The sequence below is a fragment of the Dermacentor albipictus genome, chromosome 6 (assembly GCF_038994185.2).
Source record: "Dermacentor albipictus isolate Rhodes 1998 colony chromosome 6, USDA_Dalb.pri_finalv2, whole genome shotgun sequence".
In the NCBI taxonomy this organism is placed as follows: Eukaryota; Metazoa; Arthropoda; class Arachnida; order Ixodida; family Ixodidae; genus Dermacentor; species Dermacentor albipictus.
This window is the reverse complement of record NC_091826.1, coordinates 24,138,406-24,161,890: the sequence shown is the minus strand read 5'-3', so window position 1 is coordinate 24,161,890 and position 23,485 is coordinate 24,138,406. Positions and strand designations below refer to the sequence as shown.

Below are 23,485 nucleotides of genomic sequence, written 5' to 3'. Positions count from 1 at the left end.
CTCTCTTGTTCATCCGCACGCTCTCGCGGAAAGGAATGACGATAGTCGTGTGCGTGACTGCTGCCACCGGGCAGCAAAACAGCGATAAGACGCGTGGCGACATTGTAAGCCAGAACGGGCGTTTGTCAGGTTGCGAGGCAAGAGAGAGAGAGAGAGAGAGATAAAAAAAAGAGCGAAAGTTAAACAAGAAGAGGCGTAACAATGGAGGGGATCAACCCGAGCGTTCTTAATCAAATCGTATAGAACTGCGCCGTGCCAGCGCCACTGCAGAGGCAAGCTTGAAGCGGGTTGGCACGTGGCGACATCTGTCGACGTTATCGGTTATTTCTGGCGCACGTGTCACAGAGAGTCGCGAAGGGGCCAGGCTTTTTTGAAAGGACGTTCTCACGTTTCCATCATGCTCATAAATATGAAGGCGTACAGAGAAATAAAAGAAGAGAAACAGAAAAAGGGACACAACGTCAAGGACTGATAAAGACAGAAAAGCCTGATGTTGCAGATTGCCTTCGACGGCATGTCAGGGAAAAGTACGGGATTATCTTGGTCCTGGGGTGTCCGGTTGAATCTAGTTGCTCGTTTTTTTTTTCTCGTTGTCATGACGTCACCGAGAACCCTCGGATGACAGAAGATAATCGATCGCTGATGTATTATGGCACACGAAGGAAACCAAATTTGGCAGCGTTGCCTTGCATTAAAAAGGAAACTTCTCTCCATAAGGCCTCCCACACGTGTGAAGGGCAGTGACGAGGAAAATTGAACTTGAAGGCACGCGGCTAGTACTGGGGCAAGCCGCTTAACAAACGAAACGTTTTTGTTTGTTTCGCTGGTTGGTTGGTTTCACGTGCAAAAGAGATGTCAGGGTGCGGCAAAAAGTGGCTACAAAGAGAAGGTTGAATGGGCAAACTGTTCCTTTCGCTCTGTACCGCACAATCAACCCAGAAACAGCAGTGAAAAAAGAAAAGGTACAACAAATTGCCTTCGCATAAAACCAACTTTCATGCTTGAATGCATGAAACGACGTTTTGTTAAGAAAGTAACTAGAACGCCAATGCGTTTCTCCGCAAAGTTCGGGAATCAATAAGTCGAAACTGGTGTCATTTTTGAGAATTCGTTCTAAGTGGATCCGCCTTGCGAACTCCACGGCTAGAATTTGTAAATTGCAACGTGGACCATGAAGTAATCAGTTAAAAAGCGTAAATGTTGTTTTTTTGTTAATTAATCGATTATGAATTTCAATTCTTTGTGTAGGTAATGCCCTCCTCTTCGAATGGACCAGCTCTTGAAGTAGAATTGTGCTAACTGCCATAGGAAAACTCTAAAAAAATGTTGAAATTGTTCGCTGAAACACCCCGTATATGCGTGTTGCATTACTTCGTTGGTAATGTACCTTGTAGCTTCGCATGTGGTTGTTTATTTTTTTTAATTCATTTGATTATGCAAGCGGTAAAGCAAGGTTCCTTTTCGAAAATTAAATGTCGACGTGGAAGGACGTTTCTGACTCATCCCCGAGATTACTGTTACTGTGTGGGTGGGGATGTATTTTAGCAATAATATAAGGGGCCCACATACACAGCTTCGCTGGTCATCCTTCTTCACCAGAGTGAAAGGGCACTGTTTCTTTTTTTATATATATAGGTGATGTGGTGTATCATAGAAAGAAATGAAATACCTGTTAGAAGTAGGTTCGCCGGTTAACATTGAGTCAATGGCTTCCTTATGAAAGAAATAACACGCGTGCAAGCACCAGATAAGCATTGAAATCTCACGTGTTCGTTTCGAGTCATTACTCATCCAAACGACTAATTCCACGGTGATGTACAGTAACGCCAGACTTGTGCGAAATATATGCAAGCGCGCTTAATCACAGTACGCCTTCCTATGATAGACATAAATGACGATGGGACACTGCTTGCGGAGCCAACTGAAGTAGTGGTGTACGTGATTGCCACCAAATAATTCTTCGTTAGTTTCCCTGGGTATTGGAGTAATTCTTTATTTCGATTTTCCTAGAATAATGGGAAATTTTTAACGCTCACGAAACCATGAAAAGGAACTTTGCTGGCACCGCATGTCTCTTCACTTTCACATTTTAGATCCGATTAGGAAAACGACAGAAAGCCGAATTCTGCGATGTCATTAGGGGGAAACATGAAGGACGACCGTCTTTGCGCTGCCCTCAAGATCGCACTGGCGCAATGCTGAGCTGCTGCATTCTCGTGGGCCACGGTTTTCAGCAGACAGTTTGCGGAGCGCGACAGAGATGGCGCTACCATCTACAAAGCTTCTGCAAAGCTTTCCAGAAGTTGCGTTGTTGTTTCACAGGGTGAAACAACAAGGCCGGCGTCTAAGAATACAAGTACAGTCCAGCGCCTCTACAACGAAATGATTTGTATAGCGAAGGAATAATTCTCTTTCGGTTCCATCGTGAGCTGTGCGGTTCACGACTTTCACAACCAAGTGACTTGCATAAGAGATGACTCCAGAGATCGCAAGCAATTCGTTATAAATGCATCCTATTGCAATCTTCAACAGCAGCCTTAAATGCAAGTACATCAGTCAGTTCGGCGACAGAGGCGGGCGGGTCATTCCATTCTCTGCGTGTATTGGGAACAAAAGAGTCAACAAATAGCTTAGTCCGGGAGAACGGTGTGTGTACTTAATGTTAGTGATGGGTTCTGTTTGATATATAGGATGGTTCTGACAGAAGATGATGTTTTCGTTCTTGGCGTTGTTAAAGAAAACTTAGGTTTTACGTGCAAGAAACGCGATTCGCTAATGAGGCGACCACAGTGGCGTACCATCGAGTGAGAGGGCAAGCCGTTTGGCGCCACGTTCGTATCGAGTAAGTTTTGAAACAACGTGGCGTGTTTTCTGGAAAACCTGCCCGCTTCAACGCTGGCCTCGGGGCAATTTATTATCCGCACAGCTTCTCTCAACATTTTCCGTGCGCCGCCTCATGATTTCATTAACAGAGGGCGCCTGCCTTGAGGCAGTTCTTTCGCTAATGCATGCCTTATTTTTTTTTAATTTTTGCATGCAAAGTTGACAAACCGGAAGCAGAATTCCGGATCATCTATATCAGTGTGCAATTATAAGCAGGAATTATGCCCTCTGTGATTGCTTTTTTTTAACCCATCTCGAAAAAAGTGCGGGAGCCAGGATTAAGGAACACGACAGTTCGAGAGAACCATTTATCGTTCACCCAAATTACAGAGAGGAATCGAAGATATAACGACAATCAAAATTCGAGACTGGGGAAAGGAATGAGTGCACTGCACTTGGTCGCTAACAAGAGACCCACCCAGATGATAGACAGAAGGAAAAATACATAGTAAAAATACTATGCTTCAAATACGATTTTCGTCTGTTGGAGGTTGCTTGCGCATTTCTTGCAGCTTCTTGCAGTTGTGTTTGTTCAGCAAAAAAACAATACAGAATAAGAAAATAAAGAAAAGAGAGAAAGGTATGGGGGTTGCGGGAAGGGGGTATCATCGCGTGTGATGGCGCCACTTGTCAAGTGAGACAACGAATAGCGAATGAACGCAGAAGGGGGTTCGGCGAGTATTAGCAGACGACGCGGTTAATTTGCGTCAGAAGTTTGTCGTCTGCGAATGCACTCCGTTGGTGTCGTCTGCCGGAGGAAAGAGGGCCAATTACTCAGACGGCAGATGGTTTTGGCTGCGTTGTGAATTTTTTCTTTCTTCTGCATTTCCCCCCGCATTTAGTACCATCGGTAACATTAGCGGGAAAAATGGATTTTGAACGAGGCTTCTTTTCATTTATTTTCTGTTCCTTTTCGAGCATGCTTACGCTTAATTTATGAGTCATTGGTTTTGACACGCACTTATAAGGACTCTGATGAGCCATACAAGATGAGTGTTGAATTGATGTGAGCTGAGTGCCAATATGACTGGGGGCAACAGAAAGAAAGAATCAAGAACATGTGCATAAAAATGGCACTTCATGTTAACTAAAAGCACAAAGAGGGCCCTCACACATCACATACTTGAACCATAACGCAACAAAAGCACACAGGGTATTGTTTAGACGGGAGAGAAACGCGGATTTGCTCGGAACGCTCAACGTTCTCCGTGCTTCCCTTAAAAGCGGGCTTCGCCGCGGGCTTGAAAGCGTCACGAAAAAGCCAATTTCATTCTGATGCGGGGATTGAATATGTCACGCGTGAAACAAAATAACTTTCGGGCTGGCTTTCTTTTTTCTTTTCCTGCGCTTTTCTTACGACGTTGACAAGGCCAGTTTAAGTCCGACTTTTAAAAAAGAAATAAACTGACAAAAACGCACACGCATAACGGACACGTCGTCGAACTGGGTTTGGTGTCGCGTGGTGTTGACAGCAGCACGTGCAGCAGCAGCCACCACGCGTAGGGAGAGCTGTGGGGAAAGAAAGGAACCCCGGGCAGCAACGCGTCCATCAGCGATAAGCACAAGTGACCTATTCTATTTATTATCCACGGATCTCCAGGCCGCCTGTTCAGTACACGGTGGGGGATCTAAATAAATGGCCTGCACAAGCTTGGTGTTCACGCAGGCTGCGCAGGAGCGGACGCCAAACCCATACCGCGTGTGGGTAAGGGAAGGGGGGAGGGGTTCGTGGGTGGTGAGTCGAATTGGACGGGGCGTCCCCTGTTATATGCGCACGGACTGATGAGAGGACGCACTTAGGCACGTGCTGGTTTCGTATCTCCCCCCCCCAAACTCCTCCTTTCCCCCGACTCCCCTCTTTTCCTTTTGGCCGCGTATCCGCGCTTCTCCCAAACTTCCCCCAAAACTGCCACATCGCCCCCCCCCCTTCCCCCGTCACTAGAGGTAGCGTTCCCCGTGCGCTATTGTTTGTTACCTGATTTCTGGGTTGTATTGTGTTTCAGTGGCCTGTTTCCGCTGCCGTCTTTTTTATGGGCGGCAGTGGGATAGTAGGCGTGGTCACCTCAGCGAAGAATGGAAAGTAATTGAAAGCGAAGTCAGGAAAAAAGATAAGAAAAGAAAAGGTTCTGTGTGCGTTCAGTGCGCCGAGCAAAGCCAGCTGAAACCGAGACGCGCGGAGATTAGGGAAAACGGGGAACAATACGAGACGGAAAAAGTGAAAATAGATCCGGGGTGGGGGGCGTCGACGGGAACTACGCGGGCTTCCCGTGAGCCATACGTGCAGTGGTGTGTAAGCATTAAGGATGACAGTAAGGGAGCGTTCGAAGCCGAGCCAAGCCAAGCTAGAGGTAGGGTGGCATACACTTGGTATCGTGTGTGGAGGGGGGGGGGGAGGGGGGGGCTATACTATAGCATCGGGCATGGTTTCCGGTTTCGTTACGCTTGCCAGATGAGCCTGGTGGTCAATCCGGAGTAGCGCAGCGAACTGCGTATCTCAGCCAACTCGAAATGGGAGGGTCCTTGCCTGAGCTTTTCCTTTGCTTTTCTTTTCTTTTCTTTTCTTTTCTTTTCTTTTGTCTCCGGCAAACGCGACACAATTGAGCCCTGCGTGCGATGTGCGTTCCTGTTAAAGCGAACTGCCTTGCCGTCGCCACTCTTTTCCCCCAACATAGCGTGGAAAAGCTGACTGGCCGGGTTTTGAGCCCGGACTGATTGCCCGGTTATTAAGCCCAGCCGGGTATTAAGCCCGGACTGATATTAAGCTCGGACCTCGGAGACACTCGTTTATCAACGGTGGTGACCCGGTGGGCCCATGCTGACACCTGTGCCCGGATATTTGTCCTCGCAAAGGGTACTGCGCAGCATTCAGTGTACCCAGCAAGGCATCCCCGCAGTCCTATATCGAGAAGCTATATATGTATATATATATAGCTTGACTGACAAACACCCTGTTCCGATGCTTGCTGCCCATTTTCTTTTAAGTTTTCTTTTTTTTATTCCTTTCTTTTGACCAGCCGCAGTGGTTACGGCGTTGTGCTGCGGAGCGCAGGAGGCTGTTGTTACGACTCCCGGCCGAATTTCTAATTCGGGAGTGGAACGAATGCGAAAACGGTCGTTAACTTATTATAGTATAAGAGCCCTCAGGAAGCCAAAATCAATCCTTAGGTTCCCCCCAACCCCACTTAATTTCTTTATACGCCGACTCACATCTTTCTTTCTTTCTTTCTTTCTTTCTTTCTTTCTTTCTTTCTTTCTTTCTTTCTTTCTTTCTTTCGTACGCACGCATGCAAATCGCAATAAAGAAGAAAGTTTGCATCACACACACGGGAATGCTAAGAAAAATAACTCTTTAGATGCGCCGCCGGAGTAGAAGACAAATTGACGTCCTTCTTTCCTTTTATTTATTTATTTTTTTAGCAGTCATTACGAACCCGGCTCCTTCTTTGTTTAGTGGAACAAACGCTCGTCCTAATCGGCGCCGTAATGAGCTCTCTCTCCGTCCGCTCGCTTCCAGTGTTTCTCGCGCCTATCGACACGAGAGCTCGGGATTCGATGCGCCCAGTTCAACGCTGTCGCTTCGAAAGGAAAACCGCGAAGGCACGACCGGAGGAGACTGCAGTGAGCATCAAACAAGACATCGGAAATGCCGCCGGCGCGCGCGTATATATATATATATATATATATATATATATATATATATATATATATATATATATATATATATATATATATATATATATATATATATATATATATATAATTCATATTATAAGAAGACAACAAACACTGACACCAAGGACAACATAGGGGAAATTACTTGTGCTTAATAAATGAAGTAATGAAACGATAAATTAATGGAAATTAAAGTGGATGAAAAAACAACTTGCCGCAGGTGGGAACCGAACCCACAACCTTCGCATTTCGCGTGCGATGCTCTACCAATTGAGCTACCGCGGCGCTGTTTTCCCATCCACTTTCTTGGGTATTTATGTGTCCTAGTAGAACCCTGGGAGTGTTAGCCAGCGCCGCCACTCACAGACCTTGGCGGCGGACGTGGAATGTCCTTCAAGCCACAGGCGTCACGAGAACGTGATCTTTTCGGGTGAAGGCAACTGGTCAATAAACCCACATATGCTACCTAAAGGCATCAATGTTGCCGGATATATATATATATATATATATATATATATATATATATATATATATATATATATATATATATATATATATATATATATATATATATATATATATATATATATATATATATATATATCACGCCGTTTAGTGCGCGTGTCACTCGTTCGGGAAAGGTCGTTCCAGCGCGGTTACCGACCCCCCCGAACTACACCCAACGGCACTGCAACAAAACAAGCGGAAAGAAAGGAGTTGGGGAGAGGGGGGGGGAGGGGAGAGGGGAGCGTCTTCCGAGAATAAACGAGCACGCGTGCCACGTCGTCCGATCGGTTCGGTTAATGGTTACCGATGGTTAGCGGCGCCATTGATCTCGGGTCGCCGTAGACGAAACAAAGGGGGCGCGAGCGACCTGGAGGTTATCAGTGATAGTACATCCAATCAGGGGGGAAGGGGGAGGGGAGAGAGAGGGAAGCGGAAAGGCCCCGGAGCTTGTTCGCGGCGTCTGAGATTAGAGTGCTGATCCCGTGTGGTCGAGGGTCAGTGGTCTCGACGAGACAGACAAATGCTGCGGGTGAGGGGGAGGAGGAGAAAGAGACACAGTTGCACCTAATGACTCGCCATTAGGCGGACATTACGAAAAATCGTTTCTCTAACACGCGCCTAGCTGAATGAACTACGGCACTAATTGTGGAGCGTTAAGATGCATAACGCGGCACTGTGGTGAGTTGGGCGAGATGGTCGCTGAACTTCGGATGCGGGAACGCAGCGGTGCGAAGAAAACGAGGACGCGAGCAATATATATATATATTTTCAAACAGTTCAGCGCATGTCTGTAGCAGACGTCATCGTCGTCGTCGTTGTTGTTGTTGTTGTTCGGTACATGGCCCATAGCCACGAATGAAACTCGGCCATAGGCAGGAGACAACCACTCGCGGCGAGAAACAATGTACTACATCTGGCTTCGCGATGTTGTCCTTGCGCTGCGTTTCCACAATCGAGAGAGAAGGCACAAGCACACCTTTGGCATAAGAGAGGTATCGTCTCTATGACGCATTATAGATTAAACGAGCTTAACCTGCAGGCGTCGTTGCCCCACATTCGTATTCTTTCCTTCGTACTCTTTCCTTAGCTAACATCTCCGATTAGTCGCCAACAACGCACAGATAGTGTTAATCCTCAAATCAATGCGCGTCGTAAACACCTGCCCACTGTTTACGTGTCACGAACTTGTTTCCTATCTATTCCCTAAACAACGTAACGTGGACGAACCTCGTTATCTTGGCGCAGATAAGAAAAGTAGGCCGCACTGTCGGCGTAATTTAAGGTTTGGTATGCCTTTCTTTAACCACAGTTCCTTTTACTTTCCTTGTCAACGGATTCGCCATTCTGAATGGAGGCTCAAAGACAAAAAAAAAAAAAAAGATACGCGCATGCCAAATGCTTACTATAGCAAGTGCTTTATTTATTTATTTATTTATTTATTTATTTATTTATTTATTTATTTATTTATTTATTTATTTATTTATTTATTTATTTATTTGCTTATTTTGGTCTTCGGGACATAATGGTATAGGTTACGTTAAATCGCCCCACACATAATGAAAGCACGCGGTATTCCGAGTATAGGCTCGCGGGATGTCAATAATATGCAGGTTTTTTCTCTGCTCGCGCTCCGCCTGCAAATGAGCACGATACTCCAGAGGCGCGGTGCGGAGAAACGAGCTATAGCCTTAAAAAAAAAAAAAAGGAATGGATGAAGGCAGCGTAGTGCCGAGCATCCTATGCTAAATTCGTGATCTCTCCTCGTAGAGCTTTTCTTTCTTTTTAGTAACGTGCAGCACTGCTCGAGCTACGACTGCAGCCTCGCCTAATCATCGGTCGAACGTGCAAGGCAGTTGGTGGTGTTATGAGGCGCAGGCCGCCGCGGCACAGCCCAGATGGCTATGACATCGCGCTGCTGGGCTCTAGGTCCTGGGTTCGATACCAACCGTGGCGCAAGCATTTCGGTGGAGGCGAAAGGAAAAAAAAAAGAAGAAAGAAAGAAAGGAAAAACGAACAACGCTTGTATAATTAGATATATTCCAGGTGGTCAATATTAATCCGGAGAAGCCCTCACACCCCCCCCCCCCCTCGTCCCATCTATATGGCGCGCAGCTCATAATCGTATCGTGGTTTTGGCGCGTAAAACCGCACAATTCTTTATTACAAAGCTGGTACAGCCTCTCTCTCATACTTAACCCTGTAATGACCTGTAACGCTGGGCATTACAGCGTTAAATGAGTACTAGCACGGCATTTAAGACTTGAATCATCATCATCATCATTATCATCATCATTGTTATTGTTTTATTATTATTATTATTATTATTATTATTATTATTATTATTATTATTATTATTATTATTATTAAATGAAAGCCTAGACTATGTAAACTATAGAAAAAGAATACTTTTAAGCTCTTGAGCGACCTAAAAAATGTGCTGTAATATCTTTTCTACAAATCAGTTTCAGTTTACTTTGCATACGAGGCATATGCGTCATGACGTCATGATTGAGAAGGGTGGTCTCGTGCGAGAGGAACGTTGCGACAAGTTTGGCCAGTCGTTCCGGTTAGCTCGGTCGTCTGCTACGCTCTTGTTCGTTGCGCAGTCCGACTGTAGTACAGCGTGGCCCATGGTATGATATAAGGAACGCGTACATAGTTACATAGGTGATTATGCCAATGTAAAGATGTGTTCTGTGCACTCCGGACGTGTCTTCTGCATGTGTCAATAGAAATATAGTGCTGCGTTCGCCAACAACTGTTCGAAAATCGTTGTCAGGTGTCGTACGTTAATACTACATTAGCTGAAGTTCCTTCGTTTTCTTGCGCGTACTCTAACAATGTGGACTGCCCAGTCTTGCACTGCTGTTTTCACGTTCTGTTTTTTTTTTCTCTCTCTCTCTCTCTCTTTTTTTTTTAAGTTCGATCCGTAACTATAGCATTTGGCTAAGCATTCTACTTTTCTTTCTGAATGAGGACATGCTAACCAAGCCGCAATAAACTGAATTCACTACGAGCGAATACTTCGAAATTCCTGACGTCATCCCGACGTATCTATCAACGCTCGTTTCTCACTGTACCGACTATTAACGGGCATTTTTTTTTTTCCGTCAAGTTAGCGAAAATACTTGTCAAAGGACACTCTGGAAGTGCGTAAGCTGAACTAGTCAAATACTTTAGTGTTCCTGTACGACGTTACTTTCGTAACAGAAAAATAATCTGGCCGCATCGACCGGCCTAGTAGCAGAAACTAACATTTCTCCAGCTTCTAAAACGCTGCACGCTTTTAGTCGAGCGCGTTGAGTATGGCGAGCCTCCCAAGCGCGGATCGCATTAACAACAACAACAACAACAACAACAACAACAACAACAACAACAACAACAACAACAACAAGAAAAGAAAAGGAAACACTAAAGGAAACGAAAGAACTAAAAAAAAGTTATGGAAGATGAGCCCTGCACAACAGCAAACAAACACACAAACAAGAAAGAAAGAACGTTAACTTTGCTGGGAGAGCGACGACGCAAGCGACGCCTTGCGGGCCGCATAAGAAGCGCCGGTTAGAGCCCGAGCTGGGACCCCGCCACGAACGCTGTAAGCGGCTTGCTGAGACGGTTTCTCAATTTAGCGGGCCGCGCGCTAAATTAATTACAAACCCCCGAGGATGCAGCGGGCTCTCCTCATCGTTCTTTTTTTGTTTATTTCTTTTTTTTCCTCGATTAGGGCTCCCAACACTCTACACACTCTTCCTTACAGACCGCTTTTTTCTTGTTCTTTTTTTTTTCAAGCTTCCGAGGCTTGTTCTTCGATTCTCTGCGCGATAACACCCATTTCTCCGAGATATCACGCGACACGCAATCTGGCTACGCCATTTTGGACGATCCAGCGGTCGTTCGAGGTGTCTTAACACGCTTTGTTTGTTTTTTCCTCTTTGTAGATGCAGCGTTGAACACAGAAGAAGAAAAGAAAAGAAAAAAGAAAACTCCGCTCTCTGATTCCTATCTGACGCGTACGTCTTGTCTATCATGATGGAAGACTGAGAGAAAGTTGCGTGTTTTCGCGAGGCGATCGTGTTTAGAAGTAACAAGAAGCCGACGCGCTAATTGGGCCCCGCTTCGCCGCATGCTGCAGCAGAGAGCGCTTGCACGGTGCCTAAAAGATGGAGCGGCGGTTTGGGCATCCCCGACCGGTCGATAAGAGAGTGCCGGATAGATAGCGGGTGAATTAGCTACGTGCTTCGGATGCCGATGTAGTATATATACTATGGAGATGCCGCGCCGACACCATGATTGCCAACGCCTTGTAACTCTGGGCGGAAAGAGAGAGAGAGAAAAGGGAAGGAAAGACAGGGAGGTTAGCCAGTATGAATACCGGCTGGCTACCCTGTGCTGGGAAAAGGGGTAAAGGGAGTAAAAGGAGAAGGAAGAGAGAAGGAAAAAAAAACAAGAAAAATGCACACAGTAACTGGATGTTACGCGCAACAATAGTCGAAGGCGTTCGCACAATTCACATATGTCCTTAAGAACTCGAGCAAAGCCCTTAAGGCCTTGAGTGCCGAAACCCGTCTGGACCAGTGGACCAGGGCGGAAAGCAATATGATGTAGAAATATAAGAAGGTATTCGTACTTCGTGATCTCACCGAGCAACAACTAGACAGAAACGAAAAACAAAAGAGAGTACCACAGGCGCGGTCCAGCTACTGAAGCTTTAATGCAAACACGTGGCCAATACGTAGGCTTTTTTTTTTTTTAGCTTCTCCAAATTTAAAAATAAATTGCTTGGTGCAGATAGCACACTTCTAACCATAGATCTGACTTAATCGGCGAGGCGGCCACTGATTGTAAGATAAATCGGAATGCCTAATTGACAAATCAATGTAATTACCCTAATTACCTTTGTATTAATTAAGTTATGGCACATGTTTCGATCCATCAATTGTAGTTAGTGAGTATGCAAAGCATGTCGACTTAGAACGAATTCTGAGGGCGGCACCGGTTTCGAAGTATGCGTTGTAAGACTCGCGGTGAAAATTCACTGTTGTTCCAGTTACTTTTTGCTTAAGAAAACGTTTTTTCGATGCAATAAAGCACGAAAGGAACTGGAATGCCAGTGCATTTAGTCGGACGCCCTTAACATTAATATCTCGAAACTGGTGTACAGCCCTGATAATTAGTTCCAAGCGCATATGCCTGGGTTGCATACTCACTATATGTATAAATCGTACATTGAAATACGTGCCATTATGTAATTAAAGTAAAACACGTTGTGGGGCTAGTTGGTGCATAGCTTTCAATAGATGGAAGCGCCAATAGTGACGGCACACTATGAAGGAACAAAGACAGGACAAGGCGCTTGTCCGACAAGCGCCTTGTCCTGTCTTTGTTCCTTCCTAGAGTGCCGTCACTATTGGCGCTTCGTCTATTGAAATAATGCAATTGATTGGAAAGTTAGATATAATAATTACGCTAATTATTCAGTTAAACGTTTCCATTTCTCGTAGGAGTAATGGCCGCCTCATCCAGTAATCTAGATCAAAGGTTAGAATTGCGCTACCTGCCACACGCAGTTTTTAAAAACAAATGTTGCAGCTAAAAGAAAGGTGGGGAGGGGCACATTGTATATAACGCGGATTGCACCAAGGTGGGAAAATGGTGTTGGCTGCTGAGCACGAGGTCGCGGGATCGAATCCCGGCCACGGCGGCCGCATTCCGATGGGGGCGGAATGCGAAAACGCCCGTGTGCTTAGATTTAGGTGCACGTTAACCCTTTCGGCCCTGGCGGTGTCAATTGACACCACAAGAGAAATGGTACCTCCACGCAAAGAAAACAAAACAAGAACTTGCAATTTTTCACCCGAAAAGAAGTCAGGGCCCACCTACTGCCATGGACATCAGTATCGCCGCGTTTTCTTGAACGCTGAATTCACGACGAAGAAGAAGAAGTGGCGACATCACGGCGAACGCGGAGCCGGGTGAGTTCTGACTTTCTGCAGCTGTAGTTACCTAATCGCCTTGCATTATGTGCCCAGTTTTTTGTATGCTGTGCCTTAGTAGTGCATTAGTGAGAAGGCATTTGAGATATTTTGTTTGCACGTGCAGCTTTGTCGCAGTGGCATGCTTTTGTCATGTACGATTTTGACACCATCAGGGCTCAACGGTTGCCAATTGCGGTGTGCGAGTCGATTGTGGCGCCTGTTTTAGATGCGCGATATCTGAATGAATGCTGACGCGGTATATCAATTACCACGTTTCTTTTTGTTTACAGGTGCGGGTATACCTGTGACTTCATTTTATCCGTGCCACCGAATCCGTTCCGCACGGCTACAAGCAACAATAGACGCGCTGTTCGAGGAGCTCGACAACGGCAACTTGTCCGACGTAGACGGCAAATTTTGATGACTCTGACGACAAGGGCGTGCGGCATTCTGCTTCTGATGAAGCTCAAATGGAGAGCGACAGTGAAAGCTCTGATGACGAGAGTGCACAGGACACATCTGGCGGCTGGAGACGAGAATTGTTCAAGGCACCGGACTCAACATACACATGTAGGTGATGTCGACGAAGCACCGGAACTCGGAGAGCTGCTGTCACCGAGTATTTCGAAGGGAATGTGCCGAATATTGTATTTCTGGAGCTGGCTGAAAAAACAAACCAGTGCTCGGTGATTCACGAAGACAGCTCCGTCAACACCAACGCGGCGGAGATATGGCGTATAGTTGCATTACATATCACGATGGATGTTTTCCACTACCCGAGGCTGGGACTTTATTGGAAGCTGAACATGAAGTGCGATCATGTGGCGTCTGCAGGCATGTCGCGCAACCGTGTATCATGCGGACTCTACCGACCACCTCTGTAATGTGGGCCACTGCTTGATGTTTTCCAAAGCAAGTGTAAATCACTCGTAGCAGAGGAGCGCCTCTGCATAGCAGAGCAGATGGTGCCTTTCAAAGGGTGGCTTGACATAAAACGGTATGTCAAAGGCAAGTCGCACCCATCGGGCATGGAGATATTTATGCTCTGTGGCGAATCTGGCCTTGTATATGACTTTCTACCCTATCAGGGGTCCACAAGAAAGGTTGAAGTCCACGTCAAACAGCACTATGGTGTTACAGGCACGATAGCTTTGCATTTAGCTGACAGAATTCCATCTGGTGTGGGACACAAGCAATTTTCGACAACTGTTTCATGTTCTGCCACTGCTCAGTGAAATATTGTGTAAAATATTTGATGCCGGCACTGTAAGATGGAACAGGTGTGAAAAGTGCCCTTAGAAGACTAAAAAAGTACTGAAAAAAGTGGCCGTGGTTCTTCAGAATCGAACTACCATTCACTGGCGAAAGTGGACCTTGAGAATGACGTTTCATTTTATGAACCTCCAGTGGTCAACGCTTGGTTTGAGTACAGGCATGACGCAGACAAACAGAGCATCCCTAAGCAGTTTGATCTCCTTGACTTCATTGTAAGAGTCATTGAGGCACTGTCAGCAGCTGGGTCGAAACATGTGGCACCCCAGAGGGGAAGGCCTTCACTCACCATTGCAGGCTTCAAAACACCCAAGAATGGCAGAAAACAGACCTGTCCAGGATGTAAGCTTTGATCAGCTCGGACATTGCAAACTTCACGCTGACACGAGGGAAAGAAGAAGCAAGATGGAAGGCTGCACAGGAAGAACCCGCATAATGTGCGAGAAATGCAAGGTTCACTTGTGCCTAACAGTGTTGCGAAACTGCTTCAGGGCTCTCCATACGCGTGTATAACATCTCTTTGATCACTTTGACGATTTGGAGTTGCCCTATGTCCTTTTGAATAAAGCTGCCACATATTTCACTTTGCAACCATTGAGCCCTGATGTACGGTTTTGACACCATGCTTGTAACTCTGTAAGTACCGACATTAGGAAGTTGAAATTTTTTGGTGATGTTATTTATGTCCTAAACAAGAAAATAAATGCATCGAAAAAAATCTGCAAAGAAAATAAAAAAATCAGGGCTGAAAGGGTTAAAGAACCCCACGTAGTCAAAATTTCCGGAGTCCCCCACTACGGCGTGCCTCATAATCAGAAAGTGGTTTTGGCACGTAAAACCCCATAATTTAATTTTAAGGTGGGAAAAACGAAAACTAAGAACCCAACACCTTTTACAACGACACCACGCACCTCCCGTGTGCTTCAACCTGATTTGAAAAGATCCCTTGCGATGGAAGTGATAAAAGGCTGACTTATGCACATGCGCGCAACCTTACGAGCTCCTGTGATCGTGTTTTCTTTTTTTTTTGTCTAGTTGTTGCGCGAACAGATCACTGACATACTACACCAACTCGGCCAATTCTCGGTACTCGTGCAGTACACTCATACTTCAACCAGGTTTTACAATTACGATACTCCCTAATGCGAACTTTGAGTGCAGGTGTTGAGGTGTTTGGAATTCGCGATATAACGCGGCAAAGAATTTGATTCAAGCGTACTGCATATTCGGCTATTGCGAACGTAACAATCCCCAGCGCTCCCAAACGCTGCCTCCGGGATCATTCGTCTTGATCGACCCAGCGATTCAAGTTCACATTGGGTCAACTGCCATTCTTAATATATATATATATATATATATATATATATATATATATATATATATATATATATATATATATATATATATATATATATATATATATATATATATATATATATATATATATATAATGTAAAGAGGTTTATTGGACGAGTCCAACAAACGGGCGGTAGCTCGGAACAGTGAGCGCGGAGAGCAAGATGGTGGTCTTCGAACGCCGGTCTCGTGCCCTCCGTTCTTGATGATGATCGGTATGCCATTCTCCTCCTTTCTTCATTACAATTGCCCCCGTCGAGAAAGGTGGAGCCATCCTGGCGATCTAACAGGTGGATACAAGAGGGTCGAAGTACGGCTTGAGGCGGTTTACGTGAACAACATCACGTCCACGTCGACGACGGTCGCCTTGCAGCGTAAGAGGCTCAATGACATAGTTTACGGGGGAAGTACGCTCGACGATGCGGTAGGGACCATGATAATTTGGGAGCAGTTTGGACGACAAGCCAGGGGCGCAGGGTGGTACCAGCAGCCACACAAGTGCTCCAGGAGCGAATGTTGCGGCCGGAGAGTGATCATCATCGCGGGCGTTTTTCTGGCGTTGTTGGTCGGCTGTAGTAAAGCGCTTGGCTAGTTGTCGGCAATCTTCAGCGTAACGGGCCGCTGCTGACACGGGCGTGCACTCTGAGGTATCTGGTGCGTATGGCAGCAACGTGTCGATAGTGTGCGTTGGCTGGCGACCGTACAAAAGGAAGAAGGGGGAAAACCCGGTTGTGACTTGCGTAGCGGTGTTATACGCGTATGTCGCAAATGGGAGAACCAGGTCCCAGTTTGATTGATCAGATGCAACATGTGTCGCAAGCATGTCGCCCAGAGTCCGATTAAACCGCTCAGTGAGACCGTTCGTCTGAGGGTGGTAGGCAGTACACGTCCGATGTACAATTTTGCACTGGTGGAGAAGTGCTTGAATTGCATCGGAGAGAAATACGCGGCCACGGTCACTGAGGAGTTCGCGAGGAGGACCATGCCGAAGCACAAAACGCCTCAGGATGAAAGAGGCGACGTCCTGTGCTGTCGCCGTGGGAAGAGCAGCGGTTTCGGCGTATCGTGTAAGGTGGTCGACAGCAATGATAGCCCATCGGTTTCCGGCCGTGGTCAAAGGTAAAGGTCCATAAAGGTCAATTCCAACGCGGTCGAATGGGCGTTCTGGGCATGGAAGGGGCTGCAATGAACCTGCGGTAGGATGCGGTGGTTTTTTTCGTCGCTGACACTCGTGGCAGCCGCGAATGAACTTGCGGACAAAGCGAAACATTCCGCGCCAGTAGTACCTTTTCCGTAAGCGTTCATAGGTCTTGAAGACACCACCGTGAGCACACTGCGGGTCGGAGTGAAAGGAAGCGCAGATTGTAGAGCGAAGCGTTCGAGGGATAACGAGGAGCCACTTCCTACCATCTGGCGAGTAGTTGCGCCGGTACAAGAGGCCATCACGGATGCTGAAGTGCGAAGCTTGGCGTCGCAGAGTTCGAGTGGTCGAAAGAGTGCGTGCCCCGGATAAAATGTCAAGAAGCGAAGCGATCCAGGGATCGTGGCGCTGTGCAGAGGAGACGGTGGCGACGTCAAGAGCTGACAATGGAAGGTCTATAGTGGATATGGACGCAGTTTCGGTGGATAGTGGTGACCGCGACAGTGCATCAGCATCGGCATGCTTGCGTCCGGAACGATATATAACGCGGATGTCAAACTCTTGAAGTCGAAGAGCCCAGCGGGCAAGGCGACCTGACGGATCCTTCAACGAAGACAACCAACATAAGGCATGATGGTCCGTAACTACATCAAACGTGCGGCCATATAAGTAAGGGCGGAACTTGACAAGCGCCCAGACTATTGCCAAGCATTCTTTCTCGGTGACGCTATAGTTTGATTCAGCCTTGGTGAGCGTTCGGCTGGCATATGCGACGACATACTCTGCGAACCCAGGCTTTCGTTGCGCGAGAACAGCACCGAGGCCGACACCGCTGGCGTCTGTGTGCACCTCAGTTGCGGCCGTAGGATCGTAGTGGCGCAGTATAGGTGGTGACGTCAGGAGACGGCGAAGGGTGGAGAAGGCTTGGTCACACTCAGAAGACCATGACGAGATATTGGAGGCGCTGCTTAGTAGTTGGGTCAAAGGCGCAATTATAGAGGCGAAGTTGCGTACAAACCGACGAAAGTAGGAACATAACCCTATGAAGCTTCGTAACTGCTTTAGAGTCGTCGGTTTGGGGAAGTCAGTCACGGCACGTAATTTAGCTGGGTCCGGAAGCACACCATCCTTTGATACAACGTGACCAAGAATTGTAAGTTTTCGCGCAGCAAAACGGCACTTCTTGAGATTTAGTTGCAGCTGAGCGGTTTTCAGACACGTCAGGACATGGTTGAGGCGTTCTAGATGGGTTGCGAAATCTGGCGCAAAGACAACAATGTCGTCGAGATAACAGAGACACATGTGCCACTTCAAACCCCGCAGAACCGAGTCCATCATGCGTTCGAAGGTGGCAGGCGCATTGCAGAGGCCGAAGGGCATGACATTGAATTCATATAGACCGTCAGGCGTGACGAAGGCTGTCTTTGGACGGTCGGCCTCTGCTAAAGGTACCTGCCAATACCCGGAACGCAAATCTAACGACGAAAAAAACTCGGCACCTTGTAGGCAATCAAGGGCATCGTCAATTCTGGGTAAAGGGTACACGTCTTTTCGAGTGACCTTGTTTAGGCGCCGGTAATCCACGCAGAAGCGAATCGATCCATCCTTTTTTTTAACGAGAACCACAGGGGATGCCCACGGGCTTTGTGAAGGGCGAATAACGTCGCGTTTAAGCATATCGTCAACCTGGTCGGTAATAACTTGACGTTCCGCGGTGGAGACGCGGTAAGGGCGTTGTCGCACTGGCGAGTTGGAGCCGGTGTCGATGTTGTGAACAATGGTAGATGTTCGGCCAAGGGCACGTTGGGCAACATCGAAGGAGTCGCGGAACTTGTAGAGCAGCTGGAGAAGAGCAGTGCGTTCAAATGGGGACAGTCCGTCTGCGATGGACGAATCGAATAGGTCAGCAGCTGGAACATCAGAAGGGGTAAGAGCACTGATGACGTCGAGGTCGCGTCGAGCTGAATCTTGCTGCACGGAAAAAATTTGGCCGACATCAATGGGTTGCACGCATCCAAGGGATTCACCTTTAAGCAGTCTGATGGGATATGGAAGAGGATTTGTGAGGCAGAGAGCGCTTGTTCCATTCGAGATAGAGAGGGTCGAATAAGGCAAAAGAAGTGGCTTCCGATTTAGAAGAAGGCATGAGGGTTCAAAGAATGCAGCTTCATCACATATGCTGTTGCAGAATACGGGGAGCAAAACAGCTGCTGTCGGCGGAATTTCTGTGTCTTCTGTGACGACTATTTTGTGTGCGGCTTGATGAGCGGGGTAGTAGGACTCGTCACACAAGGGGAAGAGCTCAAGTTCAGATCTGGCACAATCAATAACGGCGTGATTACACGATAGAAAGTCCCAGCCAAGTATAATGTCGTGCGAGCAAGAGGAAAGGACGATAAGCTCGACAATGTAGAGTTCTTTAGCTATAATAAGTCGAGCAGTGCAGGCAGCTATAGGCCGAACAGGGTCTCCATTCGCTGTACGTAAGGGCATCATCTCAAGAGGCGTGGTCACCTTCCGAAGCTTGCGGCAAAGTGTGGCGTCTATAACAGAAACGGCAGCACCGGTATCGACAAGAGCATATGCACGGATGCCTTCTACAAAAACTTCGACAATATTCGACGGCAAAGTTCGAGGACTTGAGCATTTCGACAGCGCAGTTCTTGCCTCACGAACTGCGGAGGCTAGTTTCCCTCATTTTCAGGGGCTGGTCGACGACGCATGGGCGACAAGGAGCGGCGGCGGGGTGAAGGTGAGCGACGAGACGTGGGTTGCGGATAGTCACGTGAAGACGTGCTTGGTTGGGGACCCGGATCTTCATAACGAGAGCGGGGACGATCTATGTAGTTCGGTGAACGGGCGTCTGAATATCCTGGCGCGCGACGGCGGCAGAATCGGGCGATATGACCAGGGCCACCGCACGCAAAACAGATCGGCCGGTTGTCGCGCGTTCGCCAGGGGTTTGCAGGGATGGGAGCAGACCATGTCACGGACGGCTGAATCGGGGCTGCAGCATACGACACACCATGGGGTGGTGAGTGCTGTTGAAGCTGCTGCCGCTTTACTACCTCAGCGTAACTAAGAGGCGCGGCGACAGGTTGCTGCTGAATGGGCACCGGCATGGCCTCGGAAATCTGCTCTTGAATGACTTGTCGAAGCACGGGAGCCAACGGGATTGGTCGCTGCAGTTGCTGCTGTTGTGGGAGCTCCTGACGCTGAGCAAACGGCAGGAGAGACAACTGACGGGCCACCTCCTCACGCACAAATTCTTTCATTTGTGCGATAAGGTATGGCTGGGCAGGCATGATGTCCAGTGCAGCGAGCGGTTGATTGTACGTCTGAGATGAACGTCGGGTGAGAGCCCGCTGCCTTCTCAACTCGTCGTAGCTGTGGCACAGAGTTACCACTTCAGACACTGTGCCAGGAGACTTCGCAAGAAGCATCTGAAAGACATCGTCGTCGACTCCCTTCATGATGTGCTGTATTTTGGCACTTTCGCTCATTGAGGCATCGGCGCGCCTGCAGAGATCGAGTGCGTCCTCAATATAGGCGGTAAATGTTTCATTCGGTTCCTGTGCCCGTGTGCGCAGCCGTTGCTCGGCGCGTAACTTCCGCACGGCAGGGCGACCGAAAACGGCAGATATTGCCTCCTTGAAAGCAGACCAGTTTTCAAATTCCGATTCGTGGTTCGTATACCACAGCTTCGCCACGCCAGCCAAGTAAAAGTTCGCGGTACTCAACTTAGTAGCGTCATCCCACTTGTTGGGTCCACTAACTTTTTCGTAGGACGACAGCCAGTCCTCGACGTCCTGGTCTTCCGAACCCGAAAATACCGGGGGGTCTCGCTGGCGAACCGGGCCAGGGCAAACGGCGGCCGGGAGAGATGGCGGCGGTTGGGCTGCGTCAGCTTGCATGGTCGAGTGCAACGTACGGGATCGGAGTTCCAGGGTGTCGGCGATGAGCGTACCCCGCACGATCCACCAAATGTAAAGAGGTTTATTGGACGAGTCCAACAAACGGGCGGTAGCTCGGAACAGTGAGCGCGGAGAGCAAGATGGTGGTCTTCGAACGCCGGTCTCGTGCCCTCCGTTCTTGATGATGATCGGTATGCCATTCTCCTCCTTTCTTCATTACAATATATATATATATATATATATATATATATATATATATATATATATATATATATATATATATATATATATATAGTCCGCGTTAACGCTGTGTCGACGTTTGCATAGGCGCCGAGGAATTGGAGCGTTGCCTCGTCGTATAATATATATATATATATATATATATATATATATATATATATATATATATATATATATATATATATATATATATATATATATATATATATATATATGTAGAGAGAGAGAGAGAGAGAGAGAGAGAGAGAGCTCGCGTATTTAAACGAGCAGCCGTGTTCTTCGTGACCGAGTTGACGCTGTGAGTGGGATATATATATATATATATATATATATATATATATATATATATATATATATATATATATATATATATATATATATATATATATATATATATATATATATATATATATATATCCCACTCACAGCGTCAACTCGGTCACGAAGAACACGACTGCTCGTTTATATACGCGAGCTCTTTCGAAAGCTATACAATTACGAAAGTGCGTCGTTCGAAAGGTATCTGGTTACAGTCGATCAGGCCTCTGGGTGCGTATCGCTCTCGCTTGCGAAAGGCGCCGCTGCACGTCGCATACCCCGTAACGGGGATCTGTCAAATTAACGTCCTTTAATCCTTCGGGTCAAACAGAGTTACGAGCTTTGCGAGGACTCCGTGGATATAAATTCCGGTCTCCCAGAAACGCTTGCACGGCTGCTCTCGCAGAAGCCCACGCGCTGCAGCCCACACGCACACCCACGCCCGCGGGGAGAAACGGTCGTGAGGCTGACCACGGGTCCTGACGGCTCTGGCTCTCCTAATCCGGGCTGGGGGGAGGGGGGGGGCGGAAGGCTTAATCAGGAAGGCAGGGTCGGGAGGCGTGAGCCGGCCGGATTGCCGCGTGCCTACGGATAATCCGGAAGTACGCATGACCCGGGATACGAAAGGAGCGAAAAAAGAAAGAAAAGAAGTTATCAAGTTCGGTATACCGCGACGTTCTGCCGAAAGCTCCGAAAAGGGTGGGGAGGGGGGAGGGTGCGCGCGCGAATTGGACGATCCGGTGCCACCCCGTTTGGGCTGATCCGGCGGCGGCGGAAATTTCTGGAACTCGAGAAGGAAGCGTTCGTTAGCGCTCAATTTCAGGGGGCGCTGCGAGCCCGACCCAACCCCCCCCCCCCCTTCCATAACACGCCCTCTCCCTTTTCCGTCTGTCTCTCCTTTAGTACTTCATTCGGCAAATGGTCGGGCACGGTTCAGTTCCAGGGGTCAGGGTTACTCACTCGAACGGAATGCCAGTCGCAGGCAGGCAGCAATGAACTTCCCTTTTTCGTGCCTTCCGGTCTTGGTCAGAGGAAGCGGTTGAATCTAGTGCTAGAGACTAACACGGACCGTGCGTAAGTCGACGGGGCAGCAAAGGATTGTTAGACGAAAGCAGATCCCGGGGATAGATGGCGCGGTTAGCTCGAAGCACTTCCTCCGTGGCTCGAAGTAACCTTTGGCGAGGGGATTTAGCAGGGGACACAAATCAGCCGTCACGACCCCTCCCGTCTCCAGCGATATCCTTTTCTTTGTTGCCTCCCGAGACAATCTGCGGAAGCAACGCTGATTAGCCTTGTTTGACTGGGCCTTAACAAGACACACAGTGGAATACGGGGGCCTCCGGTGCCTCTGGAAGGTTCTACAGTGTCCGTGTCGCGAAGCGGGTGATTTAGCGCTTCGGGTATTCCGGTGAGGCACTGCCCCGAAGTGCGCCACTGGGCTTTGGGGTAGTTTGCTTGCGGGGAGAGGTGGCTCCAGGCAATCCCACAGAAGGGCTTAAGCAGCTCATAATACTTTTCCTGCTTACTATACGAGACTGCCTCCTCAGCCACTTACAGTAGCTCAAAACCTCAGCCCAATCTATCTATCATTTGTTCCACATCCTGAACGGTAATCGACCTAAGATTGTTAGGCAGTCCAGCGTGCCTTTGCGAGAGGTTCAATCATCGACAATGAAGAATGAACTGTTGACGAAGCTGAACGAGCTAATTATGGGGGTTCAACATCTTACGGCAAAATGGGACTATATATGAGGAACGCTGTATTTGAAGGTATTTTCTTTTTGACCGACAGGCGTTTCTTAAAGCGCACCTAAAGCACGGTAGGACGGGTGCTTTTGTCCTTCCACCTTCAGTGCAATGTGGTCCTGGGGAATCGAGCCCGCGACCTCGTGTTCAGCGGTACAACGCCGCAGTCACCGAGTCACCGCGGCCGGTCACGAGTGCGAACGAAACAAAAGCCTGACAAAAACCGACCCTATAGTCTGATGACCTAGCTCATTCACGTGACGAATTTTAACTCATATAAAGATGACGCGTTACTTTTCAGTGGTGCACAGGTGTCATCTCGGCCGAACGGGTGTTTTAATTACTTCATACCTTCGCGGCCGGAGCAGCTCAGGGCGATGTTTCGTTGAAAACGGCGCAGCGTTTCCTGTGCGGACTTTGCGCTACGACGGCACTGATATTTCCTTCAGATATGTCTCTGG

At 47.8% G+C, this 23,485-nt stretch overlaps 1 protein-coding gene and 1 non-coding gene across 5 annotated transcripts in view; both read right to left on the bottom strand.

The window, feature by feature from the left end:
• LOC135896502 (putative receptor-type tyrosine-protein phosphatase mosPTP-1) overlaps nt 1–23,485 on the bottom strand; it is a 251,298-nt gene that overhangs the window by 83,592 nt on the left and 144,221 nt on the right. The window lies entirely within an intron of this gene.
• TRNAS-CGA (transfer RNA serine (anticodon CGA)) lies at nt 6,768–6,840 on the bottom strand. The gene has a single exon. It is a non-coding gene; the product is annotated as a tRNA-Ser (tRNA).